Genomic DNA, 21,226 nt, shown 5'->3' with positions numbered 1-21,226 from the left:
GTTTTCCAAATATGGTATAAAAAAACTTTCCTCGTTATTTCCCCCTTCACAAAAGACTGCAGGATTAAGATAGCTCTATCAGTGATCTTTCATTCTTCTGTTTTTGCCAAAAACTAGAAATAAACTTTGTAAAGGTCAGTTCTAGGAAATGCATTTTAAAAAGCAGGAAATTGAATGATAGTTAAATGTATCTTCATTCTAATCTTTCTTTTGGTATTGCTGTAAAAATAGCTTGTCCAAGTTTTCTTTCTTGGGGCTATTTCTTAGTCACTTTTTTTTTTTTTTTTTGACAGTACTTTTGTTGAAAGTTTATCTTTTATTAGCTTTTAGGCCTCCAGTCATCATGCACTGAAAAATCCTTTGGGGCATGTTGAACTTTTATTCTAGTGTTGTCTCTCTCTCTCAAAGCCTTATCGCTATCATTTCTTTGAAAGGCTGTCTCCAGCTTAATATGTGAAGGTTAGTCTCTGACAGAACCTTTTAATCAAACTCAGCACAGGATTCAACCAGTAGTATTACTATTCCAGTCTCGTATTTATGAGTTTAATTAGCCTGGTTAGATATATAGCAGAGAAACTTGGACCATTAAAGAAAATTTGTTGATAATTATTTAAATTTTTCTTGCCTTTTTAAAAAAAATATCCTCGAATATGCTTAGAGTTAAATAATTATACTTATGCCAAGAGAATAAACCACCCATCTTGAATATTTGTACATATATAAGAATATAAATTTATAATGCTATATTATGTATTTCTCTGCAAAGTTACACCTGATTTTTACTGACCAGCTGAGCTTCAATAATGTTACATATTTTCCTTGGTAAATAGATGCCACTTTGATAAGAAAATATGTTCAAAAATCACATTAAGGTCACACTCTGAAGAATATTATTGTATGCTTCATGCAGAATTTAAATGTTATTTAAATTAAGCAGTTTAATTAATAACATAAATTAAATATTTATGTTAGTACCCTGAGGGTAGTGGTTAGTCTTTGAGGCTCATTAGCAGGAGAACACACAAAACTGGAAAGATATAAAGGAAGGTTTATTTTCTTTGTTGAGCTGCAACTAATTGCATTAAAATAAACCACGTACTTTTGCCAGCTTTAATTCTCATAGAAGAGTAAGCAATCCAAACTCCAGTCTTTTGATGTGGTCATATATCTATTGCCAAGTTTCTTTTTAAAGTCCCCCAGATAAACATGTATGCCAATCAAGCAATATAAAATAGAGAGGAACTTGTGGTGCCTGCGTGCCATTTTCTCATTAATTCTAGGAAATGACTCTGGCACTTATTCCCACTATTATCCAGTAGATTAAATGACATCTTCCCCCAGTTGACTGCAGTAAAAGTGCCAGTTTTGCTTTCATCTTGGACTCTCTACTCTTTGAAAGAAGACCAGACCAAACAGTGCCCTTTTGAGGTTGAAGATGCCTTTCTTCATAATGTCATCCATTGGAGAAAGCTTTGAGGAAAGGTCAGTTTTATCCCAGTGTAAAGGAAAATGCCAGCAATTGAAGTAAAGCCATTTATTGCTACTTAGAAGTATCTTCAAGTTCTGTTGCAATAATTTACCCATTAAATAGATCCAAAACACCAAATAATAGCATATACAACCCACCTATATATGTATCATACTTCAAAATAAAATACATTTCACTTAAGATAATATAGTTTTAAAGTATGAAGAAAGAAATCATTAAACAGGGTAGAGATGACACTCTATTCCATTCGAACTTTGGGCATAAAAACACTTGAAATATTAATTGAGTGGATGTAAAGAAAACTATTTACCATGGTGTAGCCAAGAACAGAATAATCAATAGATAATATGAAAAACAGTGACAAAAAGGAATGGGAAACCATGATCATCTCTAGCTTTGTATGAATCAGGACACAAAGAAACATAACTAGAACTAGGAAAAAGTTGTTGCCGTAGGAGCTCCGACTGCAAGTAAAGGAACACACCTCTACCAAACCATGGTCAGTGAATGGGTGGGAAATGGGCGTAAGTAAGGACCAAATGCTCTTCCCTTTCTCCCTATGATCTCTTAATGGTATATCCCATTGACTCAACCAAATGGGAAGCAAGAGTGAAAGACAGCATTAAAATTAGAATTTCTGACCTCAAATGAGGGCAGAAAAGAACAGAAAAATGTCCTTGGGAATATAAAGCAAAACCAGTACCCATATATTTTGGTTTATATTATTTGAAACTGAACCCTGCATTTCAACACATACTTTTTGTCAAGACCCTTGACACTTTTGGAATAGAAGTCTGAACAGAGGTCTGCCAAGATGAGAAGAGTTTGAAGGACAAAAAAAATAGTTTTAGGGAAAAAGACATTAAAATTTATGCTATGCTTGCTATTTAAATGAAATCATTATATTAACATTATGTTAATAATTATATTATTTCCTCTTCACATTATTGATACTAAGATGTCTTCTGGTAATTATAAACAGAGACTGCCATTTTGATTTTAGCCCCTTGGCACATTAACTATATATTCTGACTTCTTAGAGTTCTTGGAATAACACAAACTGGCTTCACATCAAAGAACCAGATTGGAACATTTATTCACTTCATAATTCTTTACTATGATACTCATAAAAACAAGCAATTCAAGTGCTATTTTATTTGTCTTTTATCCGTAAGTGTTATTGCCATGAAAATAGGAAACAACCACACAGATCCCTGTGCTGGAAATTCCCACATTATATTGATCCCAGCATAAGAAACATGCTGAATTCTCCTCCAATATTTCAGAAAAGTATTTCACCTTTACTTACTTTCAATGTTTTTTAATGTCTACATGGCATATAATTGTGTTGTTAGAAATGTTTACATAATTCCTGTTCTCAAAATAATTAAGATAAGGATCAAGACTTAGACAAATGAAAAGTTTCACATTAATACAATTGAGTAATATAATACAAAATTAAATGAACTCTATCATAGGAATAAACCTCACATTTGCCATTCCTACATGTCCCAATGAGCTCTTTAAATGCTGCTGATTCACACATACCTTTGAGAAAAGTTCATATGAATATGCTCCATGGCCTTGCTAAGGAGCAGTCCCAGGCTATAAAGAGGTAGAATCAAATTGTGAAACCTACTGATAATGTATCTATATCTCAGCTTCAGGTTTATAAGTCAGGATATGAGGAAGAAAGACAAAGAAAGACAATAGTATAGAATCCTCTTTCTCTAGGATTGATGAAATATTGGTATTACTCTTAAATATTAATTTGAGATTTATCTGCAATAATTTCAACCATTATCTCATATGTATTTGCCTATGTGAAATAGAAAACAAACTTCCTTTGTATCTTAAGTCCTGATATATCTAGAGTAGTCTAAAATTTATTCAAGAATGTGTTTTCAGGATACTATACCTTGCAGGCACTGGTTTCTTTTAATTTTATGTTAGTATTCATATAGTAAAGTTCACCTTTTTTTTGGTGTAACTCTAAAATTAGGACACCAAATGGCTTCATAACTCCAAAAGCTAGTTTTCATTATCCATTTATGGTCACACACACACACACCCCTTCCCCCTCGACACACACACAATTATCTCACTGATAGATTCTCTGTTTATCTATAGATTCTCTATCTATAAAATACTTGATCTATTCACTAGTGGCATGTAAATCAAATCAAATTGTATTCATATATCACATAAACACTTGAAACTGATTTCTTCCAATCAGCATGCCTTATATTCACTCAAGTTTTGTCTGTATCAATAGTTGAGTTTTTGTTGTTTTTAGTTGTTGAGTTTGATAATTATGGGTAGAGCTTCTATAGACATTTATGTACTTTTTAAAGTGATCATGTTATTATTTCTCTAGATTAAATAGTAGTGATGCTGCTGAGTTATTTAGTAAATGTACATTTAAGCAACTGCCATATTGCTTTCTGTAGCTGTATCATTTTGCATTCTCTTCAGTTATGGGTGATAAGCTGATTTGCTCCATATCCATCCTGATATTTGGTATGGTTAGTATTTTTTTTACTTTATCTACACTAAAAGATACATAGTATATCTCATCATGGCCTTAATTGTAACCCTCTAGTGACTAATGATGTTGTGTAGAAACAGTGTCTTCTTAAATAGTTGGTTCATTTTGCCAGGGAAATCATCTGAGTTGGTGATTTCTTTTTAGGAATAGTTTGCAAATTATATTTCTATAATAGCTATAGAATTTCTCTTGATAAGAAAAGATCTATTTGATCTGAGTTGCCCAATGTATGTGCCTAAAGTTGTACACATTCCCTTGTTATCCTTTAAATATTTTCACAATCTAGTGTAACACTCCTTTCATTGCTGACATTGGTGATTTGTCTCTTTCTTTGTTAATCTTTGCTAGAGGTTTATTACTTGTATTATCTTTACAAATAAGCAGAGTTTGGTTCATTGTTTTTTCATTAGTGTAAATCTGTTTTCAATTTCAGTGATCTCTTATCTTTGTTATTTCCTCCCTCCTGCTAATCTGGATTCATTTTGTTCTTTTTCACCTTTATTCTAAATAGAAGCTCACATTATTGACTTGAAATCTTCTAAACAATTACTATTATAAATTTCTCTTTATGCATTGCTTTAGTTGCATCCCACAAATTTTGATATATTGCATTTTCATTTTTTGTTTAATTCAAAATACTTCCTTATTTTTGCTTGAGATTTTCTCTTTAACCCCAGGCAGGGGTTATGCAGAATTGTGTTGATGACTTTCCAAAGTATTGACTATTTTCTTATCATTTTTCTGTTATTGCTTTCTAGTTTAACTCTGTAATGGTCACAGACATGCATGTTATTTCTATTCTTTTAGAATTATTATTTTTTATGATGCTGGATATGGTCTATCTTGCTCTCTTATGCACTTGAAAAGAATGTATATTTTGTGGTTGTTGGATATTATTTTTTAAGTGGTAGTTTTTTGCTTTATATATATTTGAAGCCAATATATACACTCAGATTTAGAATTGTTAATAGCTTAGGTTTATTGATTAGGATTAGATCCATTCAAGTTCCACCCAGGAGTTTGTAGACAATGTTATGGCGTTCATTGCCAACCTCCTCCCCTTTAATGCTCTCCTTGGGTGTTTTATGTTTCCCTGGGGATCTGTTTTACTTTCCGTCAGAAATAGAGCTGGAGTTCTGTTTGCCCACTCTGTCACACAGGTCTATGGCTGCACCATGTCTGAAGCAAGCCATTAGAAAACAGGGCAAGGAAAAAAGCCACGTAGGTTTGTTTCTGAGCCCCAGTCAAAGAGGGAAGTTCCCCTTCCTCCGCGTTTCGCCTCCTGTGATTTTCCACTGACCATTCTCCTACCATACTCAGCAAATTGCCTGGGGATTAGAGCATGAGAAAGTGGAGAAAATAATTAAGGGTAAGGTGGATTTCTCACCTTTTTCAGTGTTAAGACCTCCTTTTCTCACATCCTGAACCAAAATAAGAGTGCTTTTCCAAGAGCTCTTTGTCTGTACCTGAGTGCCACTTCTGGGTTTCCTACTGCAGTGTGTTCAGGCTGGAGATTACTCAAGCGGGGGGAAAAAAAAATGGTGAACTTGCTGCTGATTTGATGTTGCTTTGAACTCTGATTTTCCCAGCATGCCTGCTACTATTTACCTTTCAGTGTTCTCAGGTAGCTACTACATGCATCCAATCCAGGTTTTATACTTGCGTTTGGTGGGAGGGAAAGGATAGAAGGTGTTTATTTCACCTTATCACATATCCAAACACACAAAAAAATTAAATATGACTTAAGTTTTTGCAAATGTCTGTCTAGTCAAAACTATGGTTTTTCCAGTGGTCATGTATGGATGTGAGAGTTGGACTATAAAGAAAGCTGAGCACCAAAGAATTGATGCTTTTGAACTGTGGTGTTGGAGAAGACTCTTGAGAGTCCTTTGGACAGCAAGGAGATCCAACCAGTCCATCCTAAAGGAAATCAGTTCTGAATATTCTTTGAAAGGACTGATGCTAAAGCTGAAACTTCAATAATTTAGCTACCTGATGCAAAGAACTGATTCATTTGAAAAGACCCTGACGCTGGGAAAGATTGAAGGCAGGAGGAGAAGGGGACAACAGAGGATGAGATGGTTGGATGGCATCATGAGTTTGAGCAAGCTCTAGGAGTTGGTAATGGACAGGGAAGCCTGGCGTGCTGCAGTCCGTGGGGTCTCAAAGAGTCAGACATGACTGAGTGAATGAACTGAAGTTTTTACAAAATATATCGGCTAATGAAATTAAGAAAATATAGTGAAAACCAAGAAAAGTCTCTCTTGGAAGATTTTATCATATTTCAGCTATATTCTATTGGTGATAATTACTTTTATTTATATTATTTGTATCACCTTTCAGTTAACAAAGTCTTATCTAATAATTCTCTACCTTTACATGAATCAGTTAAAATATATATACCATTTGAAATAGTTTGGTGGGGCATTTTCTACCACAGATTTTCAAGGATCATATAATGAAAATAAATCCATGTTATAGGTTTGGATGAGCAACTACTTCTTTGCTCCCTTGTTTTCATAGGTGAAATTATGTAATTCATAAGTGTATTTCAGTCAACCAGTCTTTTTGTTGCATAGTTATATAATGGAAAGGTGACAGTTGCTTATTATGTTGTAGTCAGGCTTCTAGTAGCAGTTCATCTGTGCTAGTTCTTCCTGCATTTTCGTGATAACACTCTTGCAGTATGGTATGTGTGTGTGCTCAGTTGTGTCCAACTCTTTGTAACCCCCTGGACTGCAGCCTGCCAGGCTCCTCTGTCCGTGGAATTTTCCCAACAAGAATACTGGAGTGAGTTGCCATTTCCTCCTCCTGGGGCTATACTTGCCTCAGGGATCAAAGCCATAACTCTTGCATCTCCTGCACTGGCAGGCAGATTCTTTTACCACTGTGCCACCTGTGAAGCTGTTCTAAGCAAAGATGATTTATTTAATGATATTTTAATTTAAAAATTTAAACAAGATATTTTCAAAGTTTGAAATGTATATGGTATTTGTTTTTAAGATTCCTGTTTAAAAGACAAGGGAACCTCAGATGGTTTCCCAATATAACTCCTTCATTCCTTGTTAATGAGAATTTTCATTTAAAAAGCAAGAGATTTTCATATTTGTGTGTGTGTGTGTGTGAGTGCTGGTTTTATTTTAAAGTTGAACCAGACCAAAAGCAGGAGCAGAATTTTAAAGCAATTTGTATGTCATAATTTTTCTTTTCTGAATATATTTGTTTCGATTTTTTCAATTTGCAATAAAAGCAAAATAAAATCTAAATTAAATCTAATGAAAAATGTTTCTAATGGAACTTAAATTTAACCTCATAGATTTAGGTGATCAGATTTATTGCCTATCACTAAAGCAAAACTGGACTATTGATATTTAGACATATCCATAAAGTTTAAAATTGAGTTAATTTGAAAAGTTATGCAAATAAAAAATTTTTTTAATTTCTTAAAGATGTAAGCATACAGCTTTTTACATTTTATTAGAATGGTTTCCAGATTTCTAAACATAAAATGTTTCTAAGTTGGCGAGCTATAGTTTGTTCAAGATTTGCTCAGATGTATTTTGAGGACTTTTTAAATTGCCTTTTTTTCACTACTTTTCTCTGCCACTAAGAAGTAAACCCTTACTAAATCTATATCTTTAGTGTAATAAAAAGAATATACCAAATCATTATTTTAAGTTTCTATTGATCTCTTCGTGAATTTTTTCTAGATGTCTAGCAAGTTATATCCTCTTAGAACCTTTGTGGGTATAATACTGGATCAGCTTAATATCCATGAAGAGGTTAGAAGAGATATAATTTTAGCTCTGCTTATAGAACTTTTGAAGCATGTGAACCTACTTTATTTCTTCTCTTAGCATACTTGTAAATTGTTATGCAAAAATAATTGATCACCTGGTTGTGGTGAAAATAAGTAAATTAGCAAAGCAGTCTTTCATTTTGGACTGCTCTATAATGCAAGATTGAATAATGTTCAGATAAATGTATATAAACTTTAAGAAAAAATAATTTAACATTTTTAGGCTTTTAACAGTTGTCAGTTATAGTCAATCTAAACGCTAGCACAATCTACTAGATCTAAAGAAAAGATGAGCCTCCATTATAAATAACACATTTTGGGACTTGCAGATAAAGCAGGAAGTCATAGGAGGCCTTACATATATGTGAGAAAAGAAGGGACACAAATGTACCATGGGTAACTCCCGATTTTCTGCCTGTTTTTACTTACTCTTAATGAATAGAAAATGCTCAAGATTTATATTTTGGTTTTATAGTTTTAAGGAAGTAATCAGAGAGAAAATTTCAAATGACATTTTATTTCTGACATTATGATTATTGAAATGAGCTTGGCCTCCATAATGCACATAGAAGTGTATTTCAATACCAAGTCTATTAGTTGGTTATGAACTTGGATAAATCTAAGTCTCAGGTTTTTCAGCCAAAAACTAGTGTAATAGTATTTACTTCCTGTCATCATCATGCTGGTTTAAAAAGTGATTGAGTGATTGAAAACACTAGACCACTGTAAAATGGAACAAATAAATTTTTAGAAAGCAACAGGTTAATTCATAACATCTGTGTTTGTTTAATAGTAGTTCAAAAAATCATCATTAAGTGCAGGCTATAATGCCTGTAAGATCCCCTGGAGAAGGGAATGGCTACCCACTTCAGTATACTTCGGGCTTCCCTGGTGGCTCAGACGGTAAAGAATCTGCTCGCAATGTGGGAGACCTGGGTTCAATCCCTGGATCAGGAAGATCCCCTGGAGAAGGGTGTGCTACCCACTCCAGTATTCTTGCCTGGAGAATTCCAGGCTCCAGTCCATGGGGTTGCAAAAAATCAGACACAAGGGAATGACTAATGCTTTACTTCTTCCAAAGTGAACTTGGCACTGTCCACTATTTGACTGAACATAATAGCTTAGAGACAATGGGTGTGTAAAGCATTAGGAAGTTCTTAAACTTTTTTTTTTCTATTACAACACACATAGAAAATATTTATATGGATGAATGAAATAGCCCAATGAATTCACCAGGTTACATAGTGTTAAACAGGTAGAAAGGACCACAGGCCATATCAGTTTCTTTCTTTGTGTCTTCCCTCTTCCATCAAAGAATGTTCAGAGAAGTGTGCATGAGAACAAGAGGAGTTTATGATATGGGCCACTTTAGAAGTACTCTTTAAAAAAATTAAAACCAATTATGTAGTTCAATGACTATTAAAATATTGTTTGATCAAACCCACAATGGAGTGCAATGACAGAGTTAAGTGCAACTACTTAGGATATAAAGGCATATTAAGTGTCATATAATTTTAAAATCTTACTCTTTGCATTATTTCATTTTATCATTATTGTTTACTGTAGTATATAAATAGCTGCATTTTTATAGTTTATGGAATTATCACTCTCATTTTATTACATCTCATTTACCTGAAGCCATTCAGACTGGTGAGCCATGTACTATGTAGTGAAAAGAATGGCATCTAGTGACAACCGCTTTGAATTACATACTCAATTAGATCCTGAGGGGCATGTATCCTCACTCAGTCTGTATTGGATTTTTTAAGTTTGCATCTAGCACTTTTAATTCACCTCCTCAGGACCAATATTGAATTCCTGGACAAATTAAATTAGAATGTGAACTTCCTACCCCATATTGTGGCAATGTGTTTGTGAACAATGTGGTGTCCTGCCACCTGGAGTATATGAGCTTTTGGTGGACTTAGATAATATTGCTTCCTATAGTGATTACCTCTCACCTGAAAAATCTCCCAGTAAAGGTCAAGGAGAACAGCTTCACTCGGTCTCTTTTATCCCTATCATCAACACCACTGCGGTGTGCTGAATCAGTTTCAATTTGGTCTCCTTTTAAAAGTCACTGACATAGCAAAGAAACTGATGCTTTGACAACCACAGCCCACCAAAGCTATCAACAGGGGAAAAGACACAACTAACACCATGTCTATAGAATGAAGAAATCGTAAAAGAATTTTGCCCCATTGCCCAAGAGGAATCTGTCAATCATTTGCTTAACCAATGCCATATGCGAATATAAAGGCCATACTTTTCAAGCTAATCAGTACTCAGACATTCAATATTCACTCAACAAATACTTAGTAATGCCTGTTATGGGTCAAACATTCTGCTGGACATTATTTCCCTCAGCTGTCTTTGAGCTGAAGAGAATTTCTCAAGTCAAGGATATCTAGGTGGTTAGGGGAAAAAAAATTCAGATTTGAATACAGGAACTGAAGAAATGCACCTGAAAACTTCACTCTATTACCTTCAATCAAATATTTTTTCATGTGATTTTTTGCATGCATACTCTTCTTTAGGCAAACACTTAAACCTCACATCCAAAGATGAATGACCAGGCAAGTTGACATTTGCCAGCTTCAGTATGACAGATGCAAAGACACCATGGTACTTCTTTAGCACTTTAACATTTTGCTGTTTTCTTCTTCAGCATATATATGTTCCAGGAAAAGTGCTTAATGACTTGTCTGCCTTTTGATTTGCTTGCTTTTTTGAAGGGAAGTGATAGCAGAGAACACGTCAGGTGTTTTGCTTCAGGGATGTGATGGCTGGGTAACAGCTGTTCTTAGAGCTTGCTTCTACTCAAACCCTGTGTATTGCAGGCAGAGAGCCGGACCAAGCATAATTCTACTGCAGCAATTTTCAGCAAATTGTTCTGCTAAATAGAAATATATTGCTTGAAGGCTAGAAAAGTGATGATAAACCTGGCCCTTCAGCTCTACTTTTAAAGGTCATTTTGGTTAAATGTAAGCAAATTGTGGTACAAAGTACCTTTTACTTGCTGTTTCTCACTTATATCTCCCCCTCATACCTCATTATGCTAATGTAATGACTTATTTGACAGAGTAGTTTCATCCATAATCTTGGAAATGTATAATGGATTTAATTTTCAAGGTTATATTTTCAGAAAACTATTAATGTCCCTTTCAAAGTCATTGAGACTGAATTATGTTTCAGCAAAATATTAAGTACGTTAAAGGTCCCTTTTAGATTTGAGTAAAGCCAATTGGCAATCCAGTTGCAATTATTTAACAGCTTTGAGCCTTGAATTGTTAAACTTATTATGAATTATCCATGCGAACCATTATTCTGAAAAATTAAACCTCTCTGCCACATTCAAACTTCATCAGAGACTGTCACCAAAGTAACTATAGTTTTTTTTTTAACTGTCAGCTTTTCATTTTTCAATGTTCATTAGTACATTTCCTTAAGTATTCAGGAAATTGTCCTACCTGAATTGAACAAGACTGTTTCTTATTAAAAGATGACTTTTCTTTTCCAATAGAACACAAGCAACTGTATATACCGTCTCCTCTATCTATATGTATGTAACCAGAACCACTTAAATTGTGTACATAATATTGAAAACTCACCAGTACCAGATTATCATAACAATGATTGATCCTTATAATTAAGTGATAAAATCTTTTTAGTCTGGTGTTGGTTCTAATTAACAATCTAGCCAAAAACACAGGATAAAACACATATCATCTATGGAAAGATGTGCTAATGGTCCTAAGAAGACAATCTCAGTGATTCTTATCAGGTAAGGAACCTATTAGAATCAATGGGTCCAGTAGGTTCTCCTTGGAAAGAAATTTAAATTTCTTTTATTACAGTCATCCTAGGAAATGAATTACATGGGATTTCAAGATATGTAATTGGTCTAAGTGAAAATAAATATCAGGCATATATGTAAGTTTGTCATAACTCTTCAAGTTCTTATGTTTGATACCTTACAAATTGTAGATCTCTTCCAGTTAGAGCCTTATTATTTAGAAGTTATCACAAGAGTGGTACATATATACAATGGAATACTACTCAGCCATTAAAAAATGAAATAATACCATTTGCAGCAAAATGAATGGACCTAGAGAGTGTCATACTGAGTGAAGTCAGACAGAGACAGAGAAATATCATATGGCATCCCTTATATGTGAAATTTAAAAAGAAATTATATAAATGAACTCACAAAACCAAAAGACTCACAGACTTAGAAAATGAACTTATGGTTGTGGGGGGTGGGGGGGAAGGGATAGTTAGGGAGTTTGGGAAGGTCATGTACGCACTGTTATATTCAAAATGGATAACCAACAAGGACCTACTGTATAGCACATGGAACTCTACCAAATGTTATGTGCCAGCCTGGATGGGAGAAGGGTATGGGGGAAAACGGATACACATATATATGTATGGTTGAGTCTCTTCACTGTTCACCTGAAATTACCAGAACATTGTTAATCAGCTATACCCCACTACAAAATAAAAAGTTTAAAGTCTGAAAAAAAAAATGAGAAAGTATATTTTAATTCCAAGAAGATGGCATTAACCTGTAGAGGAGGGTTAAAAGTCTTTACCAGAATGGTGGTTAAGTAAATGTTGGTGAGGTTCTGCATTATTAATCATATGTCCTTCTAACTCAAGGACATTATTCTATCACTTCAAAAGTGGAGTAGCAATGGGAACTCTGTTCTGCTAAGTCAACAAGGCCCAAGAACACTGGACTTATTACTTCACTATATCTAGTATGTTGAGCTCACACACATTTCCAAAATGAGTCTTTATTGTACATGTATTTCAGTAAGTGGGAAATGGGGATGAGCTGGAGCAAGGGAAGCAGTTATCCCCATTATGAGAAGGGACTAGAATCTGTATTCAACACTTCCGCTCATGTCTTACTGGCCACACTTTAGAAACACATGACCACTGTTAGATGTAATAAAATCTAAGAAATCTGGTCTTTATTAATTAATATCAGTGTAGCTGGCTGAAACATTGTTTCTGCAACTGAGAGAGAGAATGAAAAACCAACCAAATAAAGACAGATATACTGTATATTTAGAGCATCTGGAGCAGCAATTAAAAGAGAAAGGGACAGAAAAAGGTTGCCAGCTTGTCCCTAAGTAGGAAGAAGGGGATCATTTTAGGTTAGCTACACATCTTAGGAGCAGAATAATGGGATTACTAGTCATAGTTTAATTGGAAAACAATTAAAACCAATGTGGTTATCCAAGTGGAAAGGGATTTATTGGAAAGCATTTGGTAGTTCACAGAAGCGACAAAGGGCTGAGAGTGGCCAGGAGTCCAGAGAGCCTGCACTGCTTAGTATACATCAGACTATTGGCCAGGACCAGTGCAGTTAAAAAGCCACCACCCCCAGTACCTTCACCACTAGACACAGACTGCTAGACTGGTGGACTCACCTATTGCCACTACTAAGTCAAAAACCTCTATATACCTCTGAGTAAGAGCATACAGTTGACTGAGCATCTGAATATACCAAAGCATCTGATTGTACTGTACATGTCAGAGCACTGAGAATTATCAGTCTCCATTCAGCTTCTTCATTATATACAACACATACACACGGTCACATATTCCCCCTGCTTTGGCCATCAGTATCAAAAATATAATTTCCTGTGTAATATTTTACTTTCCTAGTGCATAGGAACCTGGAATATTAGATCCATAAATCAAGATATATTGGATGTGGTCAAGCAAGAGATGGCAAGTGTGAACATCAACATCTTAGGAATTCGTGAACTAAAATGGATGGGAATGGGCAAATGTAATTCAGATGACCATTATATCTACTACTTTGGGCAAGAATCCCTTAGAAGAAATGGAGTAGCCTTCATAGTCAACTGAAGAGTCTGAAATGCAGTACTTGGGTGCAATCTAAAAAAATGAAAGAATGATTTAGTTCATTTCCAAGGCAAACCATTCAACATCACAGTAATCCAAGTCAATGCCCCAATCACTAATGCCCAAGAAGCTGAAGTTGACTGGTTCTATGAAGGCCTACAAGACCCTTTAGAACTAATGCCCCCAAAAGATGTTCTTTCCATCATAGGGTACTAGAATGCAAAAGTAGGAAGTCAAGAGATACCTGGAGTGACAGGCAACATTGGCTTTGGAGTACAAAATGAAGCAGGGCAAAGACTAGCAGAGCATTGTGAACAGAATACACTGATTATACCAAACATCCTCTTTCAACAACACAAGAGATGAATCTACACATAAACATCCCCAGATGGTCAACACCAAAATCAGACTGATTATATTCTTTGCAGTGAAAGATGGATAAGCTCTATAAAGTCAGCAAAACAAAACTTGGAGTTGACTGTGGCTCAGATCATCAATTCCTTATTGTAAAAATCAAACTTAAATTGAAGAAAGTAGGGAAAACCACTAGGCCATTCAGGTATGATCTAAATCAAATACTTTCTGATTATACAGTGGAAGTGACAAATAGATTCAAGGGATTAGATCTTGTAGACAGAGTACCTGAAGAACTATGGATAGAGGTTCACAACACTGTACAAGAGGCAGTGACCAAAACCATATCAAAGAAAAAGAAATGCATAAGGCAAAGTAGTTGTCTGAAGTGGCTTTACAAATACCTGAGAAGAAAAGAGAAGTGAAAAGCAAGGGAGAAAGGGGAAAATATACCCAACTGAATGTAGAGTTCTAGAGAATAGCAATGAGATATAAGAATACCTTCTTAAATGAACAATCCAAGGAAGCAGAGAAAAACAAAAGAATGAGAAAGACTAGAGATCTCTTCAAGAAAATTGGAGATACCAGGGGAACATTTCAAGCAAGGATTGGCATGATAAAGGACAGAAATTGTAAGGACCTAATAGAAGCAGAAGAGATTAAGAAGAGGTGGTAAGAATACACAAACTATTTAAAAATGTCTTAATGACCTGGATAACAATGATGGGTCACTCACCTAGGTCACTCACTCTAGGTCACTCACGTAGAGCCAGCCATCCTGGAGTGTGAAGTCAAATGGGCCTTAGGAAACATTACTACACACAAAGATAGTGGAGGTGATGGGATTCCAGAAGAGTGGTTTAAAATCCTAAAAGATGATTCTGATAAGTGCTGCACTCAATGTGCTGGCAAATTTGGAAAACCCAGCAGTGGCCACAGGACTGGAAAAGGCCAGTTTTTATTCCAGTCCCAAAGAAAGGGAATGCCAAAGAATGTTCATACTAGCATACAATCACACTCATGTCACATGCTAGTAAAGTTGTGCTCAAAATCCTTCAAGCTAGACTTCAGCAGTATGTAAATGGAGAATTTCCAGAAGTACAAGCTGGGTTTAGAAAAGGCTGAGGAACCAGAGATCAAATTGCCAACATTTGTTGGATGATAGAGAAAGCAAGGGAATCCCAGAAAAACATCTACTTTTGTTTCATTGGCTATGCTAAAGACTATATGTGGATCACAAAGAACTGGGGAAAATTCTTAAAGAGATAGGAATATCAAACCACCTTACCTATCTCCTGAGAAACCTGTATGCAGGACAAGAAGCAAGTTAGAACTGGACAGGGAACAACAGACTGGTTCAAAATTGGAAAAGGAGTATGACAAGGCTGTACACTATCACCCCGCTTATTTAATTTCTAAGCAGAGTACATCATGTGAAGTACTGGGCTGGATGAAGCACAAGCTGGAATCAAGACAGCTGAGAGAAATATCAACAACCTCAGATATGCAGATGATACCACTCTAATGGCAGAAAGTGAAGACCTAAAGAGCGTCTTGATGAGGGTGTAAAAGGAAAGTGAAAAAGCTAGTTGAAATTCAATATTAAACACACACACACACACAACTAAGATCATGGCATCTAGTCCCATCACTTCATGGTAAGTAGAAAGGGAAAATGTGGAAAACTGACAGATTTAATTTGTTGGGCACCAAATCAATGTTGACCCTGACTGCAGCCATGAAGTTCAAAGATGCATGCTCCTTGGAAGGAAAGCTAGGACAAGCCTAGACAGCATATTGAAAAGTAGACATCACTTTGCTGACGAAGTTCCATATAGTCAAAGCTGTTTTTTCTAGTAGTCATGTATGGATGCGAGTGTGTGTATACATGCTCAGTCTTGTCCTACTTTTTTTGACCCCATGAACTATAACCTGCCAGGCTCCTCTGTCCATGTAATTTTTCAGGCAAAAAATACTGGAGTGGGTTGCCACTTCCTTTTCCAGGGGGATCTTCCCAACCCAGGGATTGAACCCCCATATCTTGTGTCTCTCACATTAGCAGGTAGATGCTTTACCACTTGCACCACCTGGAAAGTCCAATTTCTTTTCAATAACTCCCAAAATCATTTTCCTTAACACAATGTATCAGATGAGGATTTTAAATTTATTAGCGAATTTAGCAAATAAATTTAGCAGATAATTTCTATTTTTTCCAAAATACAATTAGAACAAGTTAAAAATATATATAACCCCTAAAAATAGTAATAAAAATCATCTAAATATTAATTTAAAACTTTTGAGGTGCATAATGAAACAGACAGAAATAATGGCTTAGGCAAATGCTTACTTCTAGAATTTGTTTGTCAAATCCCCTACAGGGAATTATGACTTAAGCCAGAATGAAGGAAAAATCAGTGAAGGAGAAAAATAGAGTTAAGCCATTCTGTTGGCTGACAGCATTATGATTAAATTTGACATATAGTAATCTAGAAATCAACACTGCAAACTAGTTAGCACCAAAACAAATCTTATAACTTTAGAAATAGCAACCATGAAGACAAGTAAAGTCAAATGTTGATAAATTGAATATATACACTGAAAAGAATAAAAGGTGTTTCAACTTAAAGGGGAAAATGATTTCTTTCACTAAGAGTTAAGATGCTGGACAAAACTATAACATAACCTGCATGTATGTTACTCTATGTGTATTTGCTGTAGACTTTGCTTCAACTAGGAAAGTGAAGGAGAAAATTAAAACAATGAGTTCTATGAAATTTAAAAATATTTACATTTGAAATTAAAAAACACAGGTCATGAAAGAACAAGAGCTTATTTTGAGTTCAAAATGAAAAAAAGGTTAAAATTGTAAATAGTTAATGAATAACAACTGAAATATACAAAACCTATCTTGCAGTGAAGTTAAATTCATTCTCTTCAAGAACAGAGGCTCAATAAAGAAATTAAGCCATTCTAAGTTGGAGTGGGAAATTAAGTTACTGAGGGCAGCAAATGAGAATAGGTAATGGATTACGAATTTCAGTACCTTTGGGAAAAGGGATATTAAAGACATATCGTTGATGGAGTTTTGTACTTTTGCTGGCTAAGATCACTCACAAGAATGTCTAATGAGGTAAAAGTATGTTTGCCAAAGTATGCTATGTCATATATGAACAAGCTATCACAACACTTGAAATATTTTTCTAAAACATCAAGCTGTTCAACAATTAAGTGGGAAAAATATGGAAAAGAATGAGAAGGAATTGTTTGTGAAGAAGTTAAAATTTGTAAATATTTTAATTTCAGCAAGCATAATACAGAATTTAAAATGTTAAAAATCCAATAGCCATCTTATCTCAAGATTTTCTTGTAACAATTGATATAGAAAGCCTCAGAGATAAACCTATGCACCTATTGGCACCTTATCTTTGACAAAGGAGGCAAAATATACAATGGGAAAAAGACAGCGTCTTCAATAAATGGTGCTGGGAAAACTGGACAGCTATCTGTAAAAGAATGAAATTAGAACACTTCCTAATACCATGCACAAAGAAAAACTCAAAATGGATTAAAGGATAAATTTAAGACCAGAAACTATAAAACTTGTAGAGGAAAACATAGGCAGAACATTCTGACATAAATCATACCAAGATCCTCTATGCCCACGTCTTAAATAAACACAAAAATTAACAAGTGAAACCTAATTAAATTTAAAGGCTTTGGCACAACATTCTATCATCTGATGGGGCTTAGTATTTAATCTGCTGCACAAAATATAGCCCAACATACCTGGGATAAGTGTATTAGGTACTCACATACTCCTGATATTATGGCCTTGCTGCCAAACTGTGAAGAACGCTACTTATAGCATAGAGCCATTTGGTTATCACTGGAAAATTGAATTTGGCCCTGACAACTACTTTTACAAACTCCTTAACCCTCAGTGCTAGAACCAAACTTAATTTTCTTTTTTCTCAAATCAGGATGCTGCATACTACCAATAATCCCTTTTTCATCACAATTGTGATAGATGATGAATACATATCAAAGTTGGCTAACCAAATGAGATGCTAGGATTTTTAAACAATCATGCAAATAATGTACTCAGATCCCCAAAAAGTGTACTTTCCAAATATTACAGCAAATAATATAAACAAGAATGAGACCAAGTTAAAGCTTCACCAGAATTTACTCTCTGAGTTTATAAAACCAAGAAACTGAATAACAAGCATCATGGAATCACTTCTTGAATAGTAATGACTAGTGCTAACGAATTTCATGTAGTTCCTTAAGGACACCATCTGTCTCATGACTCTTCATGTTTCTATATACTCTTTCTTCTGCCTGGAATGCATTCTCTCACCAGTTCACCAGCCAAATCACTCTGTCCTCTCTCAATTCTTAGTTAAAGCTCTACCTACAATTCTAAAACTTTTTTACTCTTCTAACAAATACCAGTGCTCTATTGACCAGACTCCCATATGCAAATTCACTGTTAATTAAACTGATTATTTATTCCCTAGCTATACCCCATGTTGTTGAAATCAGGAAACTAGCTGTTTAATCTTTCTATACCTCTGCAACCACCACAATGGCTAGCTCCAATTAGATGTTTAAGAAAGAAATGTTAGCTGTTTAGTATGCTCTATGCAAGACGCTTACTCCTTGGAAGGAAAGTTATGGCCAACCTAGATAGCATATTCAAAAGCAGAGGTATTACTTTGCCAACAAAGGTTTGTCTAGTCAAGGCTATGGTTTTTCCACTGATCATGTATGGATGTGAGAGTAGGACTGTGAAGAAGGCTGAGCACCGAAGAATTGATGCTTTTGAACTGTGGTGTTGGAGAAGACTCTTGAGAGTCCCTTGGACTGCAAGGAGATCCAACCAGTCCATTCTGAAGGAGATCAGCCCTGGGATTTCTTTGGAAGGAATGATGCTAAAGCTGAAACTCCAGTACTTTGGGCACCTCATGTGAAGAGTTGACTCATTGGAAAAGACTCTGATGCTGGGAGGGATTGGGGGCAGGAGGAGAAGGGGACGACAGAGGATGAGATGGCTGGATGGCATCACTGACTCGATGGACGTGAGTCTGGGTGAACTCCGGGAGTTGGTGATGGACAGGGAGGCCTGGTGTGCTGCGATTCATGGGGTCACAAAGAGTCGGACATGACTGAGCGACTGAACTGAACTGAACTGATGCAAATATTTTTATCTCCAGATCCAAAGGACAGACTATAACATTCATGCAAAGAGATCATTTACCTGTATATAGTTCCACCTAACAACCAACAATTGAGATTAATAGTAGAATAAAAAGATGTGTTTAAATTGTGTATTTATCATTTTGTTAGAGCAGTCAACCTTGAGCAGAGAAGGGAGGCAAAGGTTATGTGACAGGAAACCACACATCTTACAAGGGTCCTAAAGGCAAATAAAGAAAGGCAGGGAACCTCCAGCTTCTGAATGTAACCTTTTTGCTCATTATACTCATTAGGATACAATTAGCATTGCTACCAGAGCAGTACCCATTATGCACCTGACACCATGACAAATCCTAGCTTGACTAGATAAGGACAAAAATCTCCCCTTCCCTCAGGGAGGTGGAACTGAAATGAAAACCAGGAAATTACCCCCTCAACCCCTCCTTCATCTATGAATATTCTGCCCAATCACTTTCACACCCCATACAACCAGCCAGCTTGTCAAACGAAACTGGGGCATCTGCTCATCTGAGACTGCTCCATCTCCTGACAGAGTACTGTCACTCAATAAATCCTCTTATTTGCTCTCCTTTCCTCCTCTCTGAATTCTTTCTGTGATGAAACAAAACCTACTCTCCAGGAACAATTTTAAAGGAGCTTGATTATTGACCCTTAAGCATTTTTACTCTTGCCTGGAAAATCCCATGGATGGAGGAGCCTGGTGGGCTGCAGTCCATGGGGTCGCAAAGAGTCGGAGACAACTGAGCGACTTCACTTTCATTTTTCACTTTCATGCATTGGAGAAGGAAATGGCAATCCACTCCAGTGTTCTTGCCTGGAGAATCCCAGGGACGGGGGAGCCTCATGGGCTGCTGTCTATGGGGTCTCACAGAGTCGGACACGACTGAAGCAACTTAGCAGCAGCAATTTTAAAAGTCATGCAAATAGAACTATGTGTATTTTGATGCAGAACTTCACTAAATTGGTAATAAAAGCCAATTAAATATACATTTTAAAGATCAATCAGCCAGTAGGAATTGAGTACCTACATTGTCTATTGTAGATAAAAATTACATAATATCAATATACACACAACTTAAAACTTCTATGGATATTTAAGGCATAAACATTTGAAATATTAGAGGCAGTAGTAACAATAATATTAATATAGCTTAAAATTCAATGAGAAGAACTGATAAGCAAAGAAAACTGCAAAACTTTAAAAATAAGAGCCTACAGCTCTTCCTAGGGAAACAAAAGGAGACATAATTTGGTTCTTTTATTATTTTTATATGTACCTATACCTTAAGCCAAATAGAAAATATTATCTTTTCCAATAAATCAAGATTACTTAGCTCAATGGGAAGTGTAGATCACCAACTTAAAAGAGAACATATTCCCAGGACTTCCCACGTGGTCCAGTGGCTAAGACTCCATCCTCCCAGTGTAGGGGCCCTGGGTTCAATCCCTGATCAAGGAACTAGATCCTGCATGCTGCAACTAAGGCCCAGTGCAGTCAAGTAAATAAACATTTGTTAAAAAGAAAGAACATATTCCTTTTGCTAGATAGATTTGTATTATACAAGTATCCCCAAAGCAATGCATGTTAGGGACTGAACATTTTAACAGAACAACCAGCTAAAGAAGTACATCCTGATGTAACTAACAATAATGAAGTCAAATAAGATGTCACAGCTGCTCTTGATCCAAGAACCAGTCACTGAGATCTGGATGCCATACCTGCTTCCCTGGTACTACTCATCACAACCCTCTCAGGTAATTTCTAAAAGTAATCCTTTCAGACTGAATGAATCACAATTGAAAGAATCACAATGTATCAGAGAAGGTCAAATGCATCCAACACACAAGCCCCTCCTTCTCAGTAAGGTTGAGTTTGGTTGATACTTGTATTGTTTTTCCATTGGGTTACTAAGAGAAAATATTTTCCAGAAAA

This window comes from Bubalus kerabau, chromosome 9, assembly GCF_029407905.1.
Source record: "Bubalus kerabau isolate K-KA32 ecotype Philippines breed swamp buffalo chromosome 9, PCC_UOA_SB_1v2, whole genome shotgun sequence".
NCBI classification, from domain to species: domain Eukaryota; kingdom Metazoa; phylum Chordata; class Mammalia; order Artiodactyla; family Bovidae; genus Bubalus; species Bubalus kerabau.
Note: the sequence above shows the minus strand (reverse complement) of the source record.